Genomic DNA, 14,070 nt, shown 5'->3' on the forward strand with positions numbered 1-14,070 from the left:
GGGTACTAAGTCTGCCTCTGATGCTGACACATCCCACAAGGCCCTTGAGCCTCTCAGGTACTGGTCTATGAAACAGTGGTAGTGATTATTTACGTGCCTGTAAATTCATTTGGAGTATGCAAAACAATCTCTCCCCAACAATAAGTGAACATTTGTACAAATGTCCCCATTTTGAAGGTGAGGAAACTGAGGCTCAGTGAAGAAGTTAGAGCTTTGCAGAGTTGGAAGGGACCTCAACAGAACAAGAGCTCATCCACTTGTTGCTTAGAGTCCTGTGTTCCAAGTGACTTCTCCAAGGTCACACAACTAGGAAGGTTCACATCTGGGACTCCAAACAGGTCTGGAATGCTGCCCTGCCCTGCCTATCTGACAGAAGATGGGATGAGGTCCAAATAACATGCAGCCCTGAAATTCCTCCCCCTCTCTAGGCCTCAATCTTCTCTGAAAAATAGTTACATCAGGGATAGGGAACCTGCAGCCTCAAGGTCACATGTAGCCCTCTAGGTCCTCAAGTGTGGCCCTTTGACTGAATCCAAACGTCACAGAACGAATCTCCTTAATAAAAAGATTTGTTCTGTAGAACTTGGACTCAGTCAAAAGGCCGCACCCAAGGACCTAGAAAGCCACATGTGGCCTCAAGGCCTCAAGTTTCCCACCCCTGGATTAGATAAACTCAAAGGTCCCTCCCAGCCTGGAAATTCTTTGAGCCTACACATGCTTTACAAATTGTAATAGTTAATTTTACACAAATGTATCCCACAGGGCAACATAGTGTCTCTAAAACAGAGGTAGAAGGGAATTGAGAGATTATCTCCTCCAACTCTGCTATTTCTCTGAGGATCAATAACTTAGCCACGCTCACACACGTAGCAGCTAAAGACACCACAACTCAGGTCTCCTAACTGTAGCAACTGATCTTCATCAACTAATCAAATTAAAAAGCATTTATGGGGCAGCTAGATGGGGTAACTGGGTGGCACGGGTGGACAGAGCACCGTCCCTGGAGTCAGGAGGACCTGAGTTCAAATCCGGCCTCAGTCACTTGATACTTACTAGCTGTGTGACCCTGAGCAAGTCACTTAACCCTATTGCCTAAAAAAAGAGCATTTATTAACAACCCACTATTTGTCAAGCATTGTGCCAACCTCTGGGGAACGGGAAGGGAAAAAAAACCAGGTTTTTCTTACTCCAGGCCCAGCGCTCTATCTACTCTGCCACCTCAATGCCTCTGGGTGATGACCATTTTACCCCATTAATTTAGCTATTACATAATGCCTGAATAACTGTTGGCTTCCTTTGATTGGCCTAGAAATTGTTTCTCCTAATCACAATCACTTTAAGTGAAGTTATTTTCATTTTTAACTGAGTGTATGTGTCCTTTCCTTGTGAAACCTTGAGCCCAGCCAATATGACTGGTGTCAGAAGTGGGAATGAACATTTGAAGGGGAGTACATAAGAGAGAAGGCTCTGCTGACACAGGCAGGGGCTGGCCAGGAGAACAGGGCCACAGTGGCACTAGGAATGGAAGGCATTCTAGTCCCCAGGGATGGAAAGGGAGCTGAGTCAGAGCCCTGGGAAGGAAACACAGGAGCAGAAAGAGAACCCAGGGTACCCTTGAAGTAGAGCAAGAAAAGGTGCCATCTGGTAGTTGGGACACCCATTACCCAGTTCCAGGTCATAGTTGCAGGGAGAAGAGTGGTTTCAGGGAAATGGAGTCCTGGCTGTATTGAACAAGGAACAAGTTCTAGAAACTTAGCTGTGTGGCTTGGAGCCCAAAAGCAAATCAGGGACTCAGTTCTAGCCTTTAGCCCCTCACATAAATCTGCAGTGTAATAACCAGGTGAGGAAATCAGGCTCAAAAGGAATCCAGCAATTCAGTTGCTCTGAATATGCAGGACCTCCCACTGGGCTAAAAGTCTGTGGAAACTCAACTATACACAATGGAACAAAATCCTGACCCGAACCTGCATCAGCAACTTGCAGAGATCCTACCAGAAGGGCCGTGCACTGACTTCTCCCTACCTAATGATAATCATAAACATAACAATTCCTTTAAAATTAGAATTGGTCAGATGGTAAAACAAATACAAAACCTTGCTGAAGGAAATAGCTTCTCCAATACTAAAATTGGACAAATGGAAGCTAACGACTCCCTGAGACATAAAGAAATAATGAAACAAAGTCAAAATTTGGGGGAAAAGATGTGAAATTTTTAATAGGAAAAACTGACCTGGAAAACAGATTAAGGAGAGAATCTTTGGACTACCTGAAATCCATGAACCAAAAAAAAAAAAAGGCTTGACATCATATTTCAAGAAAGTGCAAAGGAAAATGACAATACTACCTAAATTAATTAATTTTATTTAGAGCTATATGAAACTATGAAAGAATCATGTTATAAAGCTAGAAAAAATTAGCCCCAAAATTCATCCAGATGAGCAAAAGGTCAAGAATATCAAGGGAATCAATGAAAAAGTGAGAAGGAAGGAGCCTGAATAGTACCAGATCTCAAACCACACTATAAAGTTGTAAGCTAAACAATTTGGTACTGGGTGAGAAATAGAGAGATTGATTAGCAAAAGAGATTATGGAAGCAAATGAGTATAGCAATGTATTAAGTTACTATCTACCTTAGGTTACTCACTATCTGACAAAAACTATTGGGAAAACTAGAAAGTAATTGGGCAGAAACTAAGCATAGAGCAACATCTCTTATCACATAGTAAGTTAAGCTCAAAATGAGTACATGATTTAGACATAAGGGGTGATAACAAAAAGCAAATTAATGGAGCATGGAAGAAGTCAGTTCTAACAAAAGGACAAGAGTTCATGAACAAACAAAAGATAGGTTCACAGGAAGTAAAAGGGACAATTTTGATTACATAAAATTTAGAATTTTGTGTTGTGTGGAAATAAAATCAATGCAGCTAAACTTAAAAGAAAAACATGAAACTGGGGGTAAATATCTTTGCAGCAAGTTTTTCTGATGAAGGTCTCATTTCTCCAATATATAGGGAACTGAGTCAAATTATCAAGAATAAGACTCATTCTCCAATTGATAAAAGGTCAAAGGATAGCAACAGGCAGTTTTCAGAGTAAGAAATCCAAGCTATCTATATCCATATGAAAAAATTGCCCTGAATCACCAATAATTAGAGAAATTCAAATTAAAACAACTCTGAGGTACCAGTTCAGAGTCATCCACTGCATCCTGGGCCATGACAATTGTCCTGACTTTTATCCTGCCACTAGACTTCAATGACTCAGAGAGAGAATGAGGCTGAAGACTTTGTGCAATTCTGCCTCACTTAAATTCAATTCACTATCAAGTCAAAACATCACCCATGATGTCATTGGTCCTCTTTGAAAATGAATAGCAAACATATTCATCGGTATAGCATGTAATCCTTTTAACAAAATCAACTTGTATGACGAAAGAAGAAATTTAAGAAAAACATTAAAGACTAATTGAGTAAGGGACTCATTAAGGTCGAACTGTGGACTGTTGACTTCTCATACATGAAAATGTTATCAGCATTCTTAAAATTGCCATCATTACTAAGGTAGTTTGAAAGAAAGATTGGGGCTGAGTTGTGTATGATGGGGAAATTCTAAAAAACAAAACTGGCAGGAAAAGGTAAAAAGGAGCAATTACCTCATAAAAATGGGGCATGACAGGAAGAACTGAAACAGAGGAAGCAGGTGGAGGTGGAGAGTTGGTAATGTTGGAACCTGACTCTCATCAGATCTAGATCAAAGAAGAAACAACGTATACATCTGGAGGGGTACAGAAGTCTTCTGGACTTGTAGTGATCAGTGAAAGACATTAGGTCCAAAATATATGGAAGCAAACGTGCGAGAACTGGGGGACAGGGTGCAGGAAGGACTTTTAGAAGGGTGTGTAGATTAAGATTTAGGAGGGGAGGGAGAGGATAAGGCAGGGAGTCAGAGGGGTGAATAGAAAAAGGAATAGGAGGGTAAGGGGAGAAGATAAGGTAACAAGGATAGGGTAAAAAAAAAGAGTATGAGAAGGACCACAGTGAGTAAAAATAAGATACAGGGAAATTCACAAATAGTAATTAAAACTTTGAATGTGAATGGGATGAACTGACCCATAAAACAGAAACAGATAGCACAATGGTTAAAATGATTAAATGATTAAAAATCAGATTACAACAATATGTTGTTTACAAGAAACATATTTAAGAATGTGAGATACATGCAGAGTTTAAAAATGGAGGGTTGGAATAAAATTTATTATGCTTCAGCTGATGCAAAAAAGGTGGAGGTAGCAATTATGATCTCAGATAAAGTTATGGCTAAAATAGATTTAATTAAAAGAGATAAACAGGGTAACTACATTTTGATAAAAGATACCATAGACAATGAAGCAATAGCAATATTGAACCTATATGTACCTAATACTATAACATCTAAATTTTAAAATATTTATTTATTTTTAGTTTTCAACATTCACATTTATAAGATTTTGAGTTCTAAATTTTCTCCCCCTCCCTCTCCTTCCCCCTCCGCAAGATGGCATGCAATCTGATATAGGCTATACATGTACAATCATATCAAACATATTTCCACATTAGTCATGTTGTAAAGAAAAATTAGAACCAAAAGGGGAAACCACGAGAAAGAAAAAACAACCACAACAAAAAAGAGAAAATAGTATGCTTTCATCTGTATTCAGACTCCATAGTTCTTTTTCTGTTTAGCATTTTCCATCATTAGTCTTTTGGAATTGTCTTAAATCAGGCCTGTACAATCTGTGGCCCGCAGGCCACTTACAACACACCAAAGTATTTTGGGCGGCCCACAAAAAATGTAAAGGATGTTTTCTTCTACATTTTTCCTCAGGCCACTTAAAATCCTCACCTGAGCCACAAGCCACCTGCAGGCAGCCTACAGGCAGCAGTTTGTGCAGGCCTGTCTTAGATCTTGCATTGCTGAGAAGAGCTAAGTCTATCAAAGTTGGTCATTGCCCGATGTTGCTCCTACTGTGCACAGTGTTCTCCTGGTTCTGCTCATTTCACTCAGCATCAGTTCATATAATTCTTTCCAGGTTTTTCTGAAGTCCACCATCATTTCTTATGGAACAATAGTATTCCATTGCATTCATATACCACAACTTGTTCAGCCATTCCCCAACTGATGGGCATCCCCTCAATTTCCAATTCTTGGCCACCCCAAAAAGAGCTGCTATAAATATTTTTGCACCTGTGGGTCCTTTTCCCATTTGTATGATCTCTTTGGGATACAGATCTAGAAGTGGTATTGCTGGGGCAAAGAGTATGCCCAGTTTTATAGCCTTTTGGGCATAGCATCTACATTTTCAAAAGAAAAGTTAAATGAATTACAAGTAGATAAAGATAGTAGTACTATAATAATGGGGGGACTTTAATGTTCCCCTCTCAGAACTAGATAAACCTAACCAAAAACTAAATAAGAAAGAAGTTAAGGAAGTGAATAGAATTTTAGATAAGCTAGATATGATAGATAGCTGGAGAGAAATGAATGAAAATAGAAAGGAGTACACATTTTTTCTCAGTGGTTCATGGCACCTTTACAAAGACTAATCGTATATTAGCACGTATAACAAATATAAATTGCTTAGATAAGCAGAAGGGGAAATGGAACATCTAAGTAGGCCTATTTTAGAAAAAGACATTTTAAAGACCATGAATGAACTTCCTAAGAAAAAAAGCACCAGAACCAGATGGATTTACAAGTGAGTTCTATCAAACATTTAAAGATCAACTAATTCCAACACAAAATAAATTATTTGAAGTTATAGATAGAAAAGGGAACTTAACAAGCTCCTTTTATGAAACAAATATAATACTGATATCTAAACCAGGAAGAATAAAAACAGAGAAAAAAATTATAGACCAATTTCATTAATGAATAAAATAATAGCTAAAAGATTACAATAATATATTAACACATAGAAATTTTATAGCTAAAAGCAAAAAGGCAGAAATATTAAAAACTCTTTTCAGATCACAATGCGATAAAAATTCTATTTCATAAGGGACCAAGAAAATACAGATTAAAAACTAATTGGAGATTAAACAACCTAATCTTTAAAAAAAAAGTGTGTTAAAGAACAAACCCAGGAACTATATAAGCAAAATTATATTTAAAAAAAACTTTTATAAAAATAAAAACAGATTTAAACAATTGGAAAAATATTAATTGGTCATGGGCAGATAGGTCCAATATAATAAAAATGACCATTTTACTAAACTAATTTATATATTCAATGCCATCCCAATTAAATTACCAAAAATTATTTTACGGAATTACAAAAAAAAAATTATAACAAAATTCATTTGGAAGAACAAAAAGTCAAGAATATCAAAAGAAATAATGAAAAAATGTAAAAGAAGGAAGTTTAGCAGTACCAGATCTTAAACTATATTATAAGATTGTAATTATCAAAAAATGTCTGGTATTGGCTAAGAAATAGAAAGGTAGATCAATGGAACACAGTAGACACACAATTTAGCAGCAAATAGATATAGTTACCTTGTATTTAACAAACACAAAGTCTTAAGATTTGGGGATAAGAATTCATTACTTAGTAAAACATTGTTGTGAAAACTGGAAAGTAATCTGGCAGAAATTGGGCATAGACTAATATCTTACACTATTCCCTAAAATAAGGTCAAAATGGATACATGAAATAGATATGAAGAGAAATATTACAAGAAAATTTGAAGAACATGAAAATATTACTTATCAGACTTATGAACAGGTGAACAATTTAAAAATAAACAAGAGATAGAGAGTAGAATGAGGTGAGGTGTCAAATAGATCATTTCTCTTTTTTTACTCTTTTTATTCAAATTTTTTTTATTTTAAATTTAAATACAAAAATGAGAGGAGAAAAAAAAATTGCCAGGCACATAGCAGAACATGAGAGAATTCAATATAAAACAGTAAATTTCCATTTCAAGAAAGCCTAGCTTTTCTTTGCTTCCTTGTAGGCTTTCTTTTATTCTCTGTGGTGAACTTTTTACTTTATTTTCCCCCTCCATCTCTCCATTCTGCCCCAAAGAAGGCTACTATTAATAGTGGATATATGTACATATACATAGATATCTATAAACAAACACACATATTCACTCACGTGTGTGTCTGTGTGTGTGTGTGTGTGTGTGTGTGTGTGTGTAATTGTACTGTGTTTATTTCCACTTGTCATCTCTTTCTGTGAAGGTGGATAGCATCTTCCTAAGTCCAAGTCTTTCTATGTTTTTTGAAATTAACCAGCACATCATTTCCTACACCACAGTAAATATTCCAACCCAATCACATCCTCTCTGAGAGACTATCTATGAAAGTTTTTTCCCCAGTTTTCTGCATTCCTTCTATTCTTGGCTATATAGGTTTTATTTATACAAGAAAATTTTAATTTAAACTAATCAAAATTATTCATTTTACACTTCAATAATGCTCTCACTTTATAATATAGTTTAAGATCTGATACTACTGAATCTGCTTACTTTACATCTTTTTTTCAGGGTTTCTTTGAAGTTCCTGACCTTTTTTTTCTTCCGAATGAACTTTGTTATTATTTTTTCTAACTCAGTAAGATTTTTTCTTTGTAATTTAATAGGGATGGCATTAAATAAATAGATTAGTTAGGTCAAATTGTCATTTTTTTTTTATTACATTGGCTTTACCTACCCATGAACAATAAATATTACTTCAATTATTTAGATCTGAGATTATTTGCATAAAAAGTGTTTTAAGTTTGTGTTCATATAGTTCCTGTGTCTGTTTTGGCAGGTATATGCTCAGGTTATTTTACATTATCTAGATAGTTTAAATGGTCTAAAGCAATATTGTATAACATTGCTGACGTATAGTGTAGTTTCCCTGTTTTTCTCTTTTGATTACATCTATTTTAGCTTTAACTTTGTCTGAGATCATACTTACTACCCCTGCTTTTTTTACATACTAAATTCTACTCCTACCTTTTATTTAATCTTTGTAACTCTCATTTTTATTGTTTTTCCTGAAAGCAGCATATTGTTTAATTCAAATTTTTAATCTGCTATTCATTTCTGTTTTATGAGTAAATTCATCCCATTCACATTCTAAGCTATCTTTACTTGTGTATTTTCCTCCTTCCTATTTTTCCTCATTATCCTTCTCACCCTGTTTACCTTATCCTTCCTTACTCCTCTACTTCTTCATGCTACCTTGCCTTCTATCCCTTAACCTACCCACCAGCCTAAGAATCTCTCCCCCTCCACCCTGCCCTATCCCCTTGCCCTCTTATTTCTTTCTGAATTTCAAAGACTTTTATACCCTTCTAGATATACATGTTGTTTCCTCTTTAACCCATTCCCAATGAGAGCCAGGTTCCAGCACTACCTGCCTTCCTTGCTACTAGCTTCTTCTGTATCAGTTTTTCCTTTTATGCCTCATTTGTATGAGCTAATTACTCCTTTTTAGCTTTCTCTATAGTTTTATTTTTTAAGAATCACTCCTTCATACTTAGCTCAACCCAAGCCCTTCTTTCAAACTACCCAAATAATGATGACAGTTATAAAAGTACTGATAATATCTTCATATACATATATATATGTGTGTGTATATATATGGAGTAAACAATTGACCTTATTGAGTTCCTTACGCTGAGTCTTTAATGTTTATCTTATATTTCTCCTGGACGTTATATGTCACATTTTCCCTTACGTTCTGCTATTTTTGTCATAAATATCTGGAAGTCTTTGAGTCCATTAAATGTCCATTTTTTTAAAAAAAAAAATCAGGATTATACTTAACTTTGCTGGGTAAATTAACCTTGGTCCCAACCCCAGCTCTTTTGCTCTATGAAATATAGTATGCCAAGATCTATGGTCCATCAATGTAGTAGCTGCTAGGTCTTGTGTAATCTTATTGCTGCTCCATGATATTTAAGTTGTTTTTTTCTTGTTGCTTCCAATATTTTCTCCTTAACCTGAGAGCTTTGAAACTTGGCTATGATGTTCCCATAAGTTTTCCTCCTGGGATCTCTTTCAGGTGGCGATCAGTGGATTTTTTTTATTTCTACTTTGCCTTTTTATTCTAGAACTTCAGGGCAATTTTCCTTGATAATTTCTTATAATATTGTATCAAGATTCTTTTTTTATTGTAATTTTCAGGTAGTCCTACTATCCTTAAATTATTTTTCCTCAATCTGTTCTCCAGATCAGTTGTTTTTCTGATGTGATGTTTCACTTTCTCTTCTATTTTTTCACTCTTTTGATTTTGTTTTATGATTTCTTGGTGTCTTGGAACGTAACATTAGCTTTCCTTTGCCCAAGTCTACTTTTCAAGGAATTATTTTCTTCCTTAAGTTTTTGATTTTCTATTTCAAGTTAGTTGGCTTTGTTTTCATAATTTTCTTAATTTTCTTGGATTACTCTTATCTTTTTTTCCCTAATTTTCCCACAATCTCTCTTATTTGATTTTAAAGTCCTTTTAAGTTCTTTTTTATTAATTATTTTTATTAATTAATTTATTTTGATTTGTCAACAATCATTTCCATAAGCTTTTGAGTTTTAAATTTTTCTCCCCCTTCCTTCCCACCTCCCTCCCCAAGATGACATGCAATCTGATACAGGCTATACATATATATTCCTATTAAACATATCTTTTTAAGTTCTTCTAAGAACTCTTTGTGCTTGGGACCATTTGATATTTCTCATTGAAAAAGGAGTGCCTTTTTTAGCTCTATTATCTTTCTCTGAATGTGATGTCTCTGGGCCCAACCTTGGGCTCTCCTCTCCATTCCTAAGCCATAGCTGGGGCCTCCAGCCACATTGTCCCACAAATGATCTTGCTCCCTGCCATTCCTCCTATGGCTGCAAGCTACACCTGTCCTCTGTGCTGCAGAACTGAAACCAGGGACTCTGCTCTCCTTAAATGCCCACAACCAACAGGGTCCTAGCCCCTCTGCTATTGCACTCACCAGATGTGGGCTAGCTCCTTTTCCCTGCAGCCATAGCCAATGATTCGTCTGGTCAGCACAGCTGTGCTTGGCCTCCCTGGAGAGTGGGAGATCCTTAAATCTTTTCCTATTTAGCCATCAGACCCCTACACTGTCTGTGAGATGAAAGTTTCTAAGGTTGAGACTGCTTTTCAACCCAACTGCCCCCAGGGCTTGTTGTTTGTTGATTCTGCAGAGTTGGCCTGGAGAAGGTCTTTCCTGGGGTCTTCTCAAATTGTCTTAGGAGGACAATTGCCTTACCCTGCATTTATTTCTGCTGCTCTGAGGTGATTGGCTAAAATGACTGAAGGGGAAAGCAACAAATGTTGAAGAGGATGTGGAAAAATTGGCACAATAATTCATTGTTGGTGGAATTGTGAACTAATCCAACCATTTGAGAGAGAAATCTGGAATTGTGCTTAAAGAGTATTAAACTGCCTATAGCTTTTGACTCAAAAATAACACTGCTTAGTCTATTTCCAAAGATGATTTGGAAAAAGGAAAAGAACCTATGTGTTCTAAAATATTCACAGCAGCTCTCTTTATGGTGGCAAAGAACTGGAAATTGCAGGGATGTCCATCAATTGAGGAATTGCTGAACAAGTTGTATGTGATTGTGATGGAATACTACAGCGCTATAAGAACTAATGAGCTCGTTGATTTTAGAAAAACATGGATAGACTTGCATGAAATAATGAACAGCAAAATAAGCAGGACCAGAAGAACATTGTGTATAGTGACAGCAATATCGTTTTAAGAACAACTTTGGGCAACTAAGTCATTTTGACTATTATAAATATCCTAATTAACTACAAAGGACATATGAAGGAAGGCACTATCTGCATCCAGAAAAAGAACTGAAAAAATACATGTATAGAATGATTTTACATATGTATACACATACACACATACATTTGTGTCTAATGGTAGCCATTTCGGGGTGGGGGGGGAAGAGGGGAAAAAAGAAATTTATATGATAACTTTATTATATATTCAAAGAGAATAGTAAGTTGTACAGATTTGCAGTTTCATGTGCAATCAACTTTTTTATTGTACTATGTTATGGAAATGCTTGTTTTACTTCATAAATTAAAATAAAATAAAATAAATTTTAAAAAAAGAAACTTAATAAAAATGGCCCTCCTACCTTTCCATCTGATACCTTAACACCATGAACACTGTGATCCAGTGACATTAGCCTCCTTGCACAAGACTAGATTTCTCAATTCCAAGCATTATGACTGGCTTTCTCTCAGGCACTGAAATCACTCCCTTATCTCCTGGCTTATTTCAAGACCCAGCTAAAATTCCATCCCCTAAAAGAGCCTTTCCTACCTCCTCTTAATTATAGTGCCTTCCCTCTGTTGATTATCTCTAATTTATCCTGTGTATGACTTGTCTGTATATAGCTATTTGCATGTTGTCTCCCCCATTAGACTGTGAGACCCATATTCTTAAGAACAAGGACTACATTTTGCCTTTCTTTGTATCCCCAGGCTTTAGCACAGTGCCAAGTATATTGTAGGCACTCAATAAATGGGTAGCTAGGTGGTGCAATGGATAGAGCACCAGGCCATCTTCCTGAGTTCAAATCCAGCCTCAGACACTATCTGTGACCCTGAACTAGTCACTTAACCTGTTTGCCTCAGTTTCTATTTTACAGGGAAGTAAAATGAGCTGGAGAAGGAATGGCAAACCACTCCAGTATCTCTGCCAAGAAAACCCCAAATGGGATTACTAAGAGTTAAACATGACTGAACAATTCAATAAACATTTATTGATTGACTGATATTTTGAGTTTGAAATATCTTCAGGGTATCAAGTGTCAGAAGCCAGATGGACAGTGGTATAAACTTGGAGGTAGAGGGAGTGTTTGGGGCTGGATAAAAGGATCTGAGAAGCATCTGCATAGAGATATGAGTCGAGTCCAAGATGAGATTAATAAGAGAGATAGAGAGGCAGCTAGGTGGTGCAGTTGTTGGAGCACCAGCCCTGGAGTCAGGAGGACCTGAGTTCAAATCCAGCCTCAGACACATAATATTTCCTAGCTATGTGACTCTGGGCAAGTCACTTAACCCTAAATGCCTCACCAAAAAATAAATAAATAAATACATAAGAGAGACAGAATAGGAGGAGAGAAGAGGTCCAAGGACACATCCACAGTTAGTGGTGAGGGTGGGGGTGATTTGGACAAATATTCAACAAAGGAGACTGAGAAGATTGTTCAGAAAGTTAAGAATCAGAAGAGTGCAGTGTTAAAAATGTATAAATAAAATTAAAATTAAAAAGTGTATTTTATAGTTGAATTCGTGTAGTTCCTGGTTGTACCTTGACAGATACCCTCCCAATATATTATAGTTTGCTTTTCTTTGTATCTCCAGCCCTTAGCAGAGTGCACATGACAAGCAATTAACAAATGCTTGTAGACATGACTTGACCTTTGCACAATTTCCCGTTTCTTTTTTTTATTTAATTTTTTTCAGTTAAATATCTCTTTTCTCTCTCAACCTCCTGGTTACTTCCCTGCTGCCTGCAAGCACACTCATCTCTTCCCTGTCTTAAGTAGGAAAAAAAACCTTCACTTGACCATCCCTGCTCACTGTAGTCCTACATCTCTCTTCACTTTCATTGCTACACTTCTAGGAAAAGCCATTTACAATTATTGATTTACAATCACTTCTTTTCCTCTCATTCTCTTTTAAACCCTTTGTAATCTGCATCTGACTTCATTGATCAAATAAAAGTGTTCTCTCCAAAGCTACCAGTGATGTCTTAATTGCCAGATCTAATGGCCCTTTTTCTCCACCCCACCCCCGCTCCTTGATTTCTCAGCCTTGGACACTGTCAGTCTCCCTTTTCTCCTGGAAGCTATCTCCTTTCTAGATAGTCAGGACAGTGCACTATCCTGGCTCTCCTCTTAATTGTCTCAACAATCTTCTCAGTAGCCTTTGCTGCATACTTGTCCCCAGGTTCTGTCTTTGGGCTTCTCTTCTCCCCTATTCAATCATTCTTGGTGATCTTATCAGCTCCTTTGAGCTCCGTTATGATCTCTATACAGATGATTCTCAGAACTATTTATACAGCCCTAACCGCTCTCCTGACCTCCAGATTGACATCCCCAACAGCATATCAGACATCTGAAGCTGAACACCCTTAAGCCATTTCATAATACTGAATTCTTCCCTCTCCCCACACTTTGTTAACTTCCCAACTCCCCTATTACTATGAATGATTTTCCCAAACAAGCTGAAACTTTGCTGTCTTCCTCAACTCACCAATTATACTTATTCACCCACACAACCAATCTGTTGTAGTCTCATCATTTCTACTTTTACAACATCCCTCAAATAGGTCCCCTTCTTTCCATATACACAGCCACCACCCTGCTACAGGGCCCCATCACCTTGAGCTAAGTCAACAAGCATTTATTAAGTGCACAATATTAAGCACATTGTGGTTGTTCAGTCATTTTGACACCTCATGACCCCATTTGGGGTTTTCTTGGCAGAGATACTGGAATGGTTTGCCATTTCCTTCTCCTGCTCATTTGACAGAAGAGGGAACTGAGGCAAACAGGATTAAGTGACTTGCCCAGGGTCAAATGGCTAGTACGTGTCCAAGGCCAGATTTGAACTCAGGAACATAAGTCTTCCTGATTCCACGCCTGACTCCCAGCACTGTGGCACCACCTAGCTGCCCTACAGCACAGTATTTTGCAAACCTTAAAGTGCTATACAAATGCTACACAGTTGTTTGTACATTGAATAGGAGAGAGGTGACAGAGTCACATCTGCTCATTAGGAAGATCAGTTTAGCATTCACAAGTACAAGATGAGGTATATTAATTAAAACAAATACATCTCATGCAGAAGGTTCAGCCAGTTTGTGTGTTCTACCCACCAAGCAAGGAGCACAGGTCAGAAAGAAAAACGTTCAGGAAAACTGGAGGCACCCCCCCCCAAAAAAAAAAAAAGAAAACAAACACAACAACCCTACCTTGGAATGACCTTAATTCCATCAAATAAGAAAGTCAAGGGGAATGTTGCAGTGACCTGCAGAGAATGCACTGTCTTGTTCCC

This window comes from Phascolarctos cinereus, unplaced genomic scaffold, assembly GCF_003287225.1.
Source record: "Phascolarctos cinereus isolate Bilbo 61053 unplaced genomic scaffold, phaCin_HiC Scaffold_726;HRSCAF=1367, whole genome shotgun sequence".
NCBI classification, from domain to species: Eukaryota; Metazoa; Chordata; class Mammalia; order Diprotodontia; family Phascolarctidae; genus Phascolarctos; species Phascolarctos cinereus.